The following is a 3016-nucleotide window of genomic DNA, read 5'->3' on the forward strand; positions in this document are numbered from 1 at the left end:
TGTACTGAAAAACAAAAACAAAAGAGAAGTCTATACTGAACACCAAAAATGTGAGAGTCTTGGTGGAGGGGGAAAGCCCGATTGTAGAGAAGAGCTGCCAGCGCGGTGTGGTAGGTTTGAGACGCAAGTGGGCCCCTTTGGAGTGATCCCATCGGTTCTTTGCGATGCGTCACGGAGCTGAAGTATCGATCATGCATGCGTGTATTTGAACCCTCCCAGTGTGTTTATGAAAACCATCACCAGGGTCCAGGGCCAGCCCTGCGGGGGAAGGGGGGCGGTATGGCACCCCAAGCCCGCAGGAGCGCCCAGACCCCAAGACCAGGGAGCCGCAGAGGCCGCAGGACACCACGCAGGCCCAAAGGGAGCCGCAGAGGCCGCAGGACACCACGCAGGCCCAAGGACCCGGGGCGGCAATGGCCGGCACCCCCAGAGAGCCAGAGACACACCCCAGACGGGCGGGGCAGGAGGGCCCGCCCACCCACCGCCCGAGTGAACGGAGATGACGCGACTCTCTATTCAAGGGCTCTGCTACAAAGCCCTCAATAACCTTGCCCCCTCTTATCTCACTGACCTCCCTGCCATTCCCCCACCCACCGACTTCGCTCTACTGACTCCAACCTCCTGGCCCCCATCACTAGAACCAAGCACCGAACCTTGGGGGACCAAGCCTTCGCCACCGCTGCACCTACCCTCTGGAACTCCCTCCCATTCGACACCAGAAATGCAGACTCCCTACCAGGGCCGTGCCGCCCATAGGGCAGGTTAGGCAAATGCTATAGACGCCAGCATGCCAGAGGGCGCCAGGGAGTGAGGTGTTTTTTGTTTTTTTTTTCTTCCCCATTCTATTTGAAAAATTAGACAAGAATACACTACAAAACAACAACAGTACATATAGCCATACGTCTTTAAATAATAATGAAATAATATTTCTAATTTAAATTTCTGCCTGCTTGGCATCCTTCTGCCTCTCTGGCAGGCAGCATCAATTTCGCCATGGTCCCTAACCGCGCCCCCCTCCCCCTAATGTTTAGTGTGCTGCTGCACAAACCACTCACTGTTTACCAACCAGGCATATATTCATATACTGTATATTTATGTTTTCCAATTTTCAGATTTGTGCAATTTGTGATGTTACAGTTGCAGTTTTTATATTTTGGCTGTTTGCTGTGTTTAAAATGTCATTAGATCAAGGCAGGCTGTAATGTTAGGTGCTATTATGGTTATTCCATGATGGTTTCACAATCAACAGCTATTTGATTAATATATTGTAAAAGCCCAGTTTGTCAGATATATGTATCTCCTCTTTTTAGATGCACTTCTGAAGTATTTGTCCCCCACCTCTGCAAATCCTGGGCCTACTAATGTAACTGCAGCCACCTCATCCACCTCAGCACCAAGTGATGCAGCCTCAAGTTCATCTCCCTCCCACACACAAACTGCCAGTGGAGAAATAAGATTATTTAGAGAATGTAGACTGTTAAGAGATTAACAAGTTTTAATTTATTTATTGTGAACTGTAAGTTAATATAACTTAAGTAATGTTCATGTTTATTGCAATGCAACATTTGTTAATTAATAAAATCCAAACATAGGCAAATATCTTGCCTAGGGTGCCAAATTGGTCAGGCACGGCCCTGCTCCCTACAGACTTTCAAATCACTGTTAAAAACCCATCTGTTCAAACTGGATTTTCCCTAGCTTCTAACAGTGATTTTTCATTTTTATTTTATTATCATTGACATTTTTCAGCACTGTAAAGCGTCTTTGATTGTCCTGAAAAGCGCTATATAAATCTGATGCATTATTATTATTATTGTTATAAAATTTCTTTTTTTTTTTTTTGTCAAAGCCACAAGGAGGCACTGGAGAGGGGCTAAAGAGCCACATGTGGCTCCGAGGCGGGTTGCCTACCCCCGTAATAATGCATTTCTCCACTTTGAAATTAAATGAAAGATGTTGTACAAGTAAAGTGCTACCATAAAAAAAAAAGCAAAAAAAAAAACTTTGAAATAGAATAGAATCACATAGGGTAGTGGTATACCATTGAAGGCCTTCATCATAGTGTCAAGGATGTCCATGGAGACGCCACTGTGGCCTTTCGCAAGGACATTGACTCTCAGAACCAGTAGCATGCCTGTCCTCTCTGTGCTCAATGGGACACCCACTCCTTCACACACATGTACACACACACACACACACACACACAATAGCTGTTGACTATTTGGTAACAGTACACTGATTTATAAATGTATAACTAGCCACTACTATTTAATATTACATGTATTTTTTATGTGCCTTTCAGTCATTCATCGAAAGATGTTTCCCTTTAAGTGTATATTAAACAGGTCTTGTGTGATAACTTACCAGCACAGTGAGAGTGGATGACATTGGCTTGCAGCTGCCTATGAGGAAAGCGCAGACTACGCCGGAATTCCACTGGATGCGTGTCCGTTGCGGAACGGCAGCGCTGGTTATCCGCTGCATGCTCCGTCGTCCGTCAACACCCACCGGCTGCGTTTGCTGTGCGGAGCGGTGCAGCTCCGCCGGACAGCGGGAGTCACGAGGACCCACGAGATCTCGCGAATTCACGCATAATCGCGCGATATAACAAGATGTAGTTTCTATAAACAGAACCACAAAACCAGAGTAGTAGGAAGACATCTCGGTGCACCTCCATGATTAACATCTCCTCGTCCATTGTGTCAACAGGGTGAAATGATGTCTGAAAACCTCTGACCAGCGTTGCCAGGTGGGAAATGTAGGATTATCGTACCAGAGACTCAAAATTATCGTATTTTGAGGGAAATTATCGTACATCCGTCATAACCAAAATAACAATCCTACTGATGCGCTATAGGAAAATATAGTCACTCTAGTGTTCACTTTTTTGGTTTTCTTTTTTCCATTTTCCTCGCTTCTGTTTTTCCTCTTCTTCTTCTTCTTTTGAATCTCATTCTCGCTTGACTTCCTGACGGGTCCTAGCGCCTCGTGGGGTGGTTACAGCTGACCATTCAGC

General features: G+C 45.8%; 1 long non-coding RNA gene across 1 annotated transcript in view; it reads right to left on the reverse strand.

Moving 5' to 3' along the window:
• Window positions 1–2530, reverse strand: part of LOC126384809 (uncharacterized) — a 4636-nt gene extending 2106 nt beyond the window's left edge. Inside the window, exons 1-2 of the long non-coding RNA XR_007569347.1 lie at window positions 2365–2530; window positions 2042–2167 (exon numbers count right to left, since the gene is read on the reverse strand). This is a non-coding gene — a long non-coding RNA (uncharacterized LOC126384809). The remainder of the gene's footprint in view (window positions 1–2041; window positions 2168–2364) is intronic.
• Between the last annotated feature and the right edge of the window lie 486 nt (window positions 2531–3016).

This window comes from Epinephelus moara, chromosome 23 (genome assembly GCF_006386435.1).
Source record: "Epinephelus moara isolate mb chromosome 23, YSFRI_EMoa_1.0, whole genome shotgun sequence".
In the NCBI taxonomy this organism is placed as follows: Eukaryota; Metazoa; Chordata; class Actinopteri; order Perciformes; family Serranidae; genus Epinephelus; species Epinephelus moara.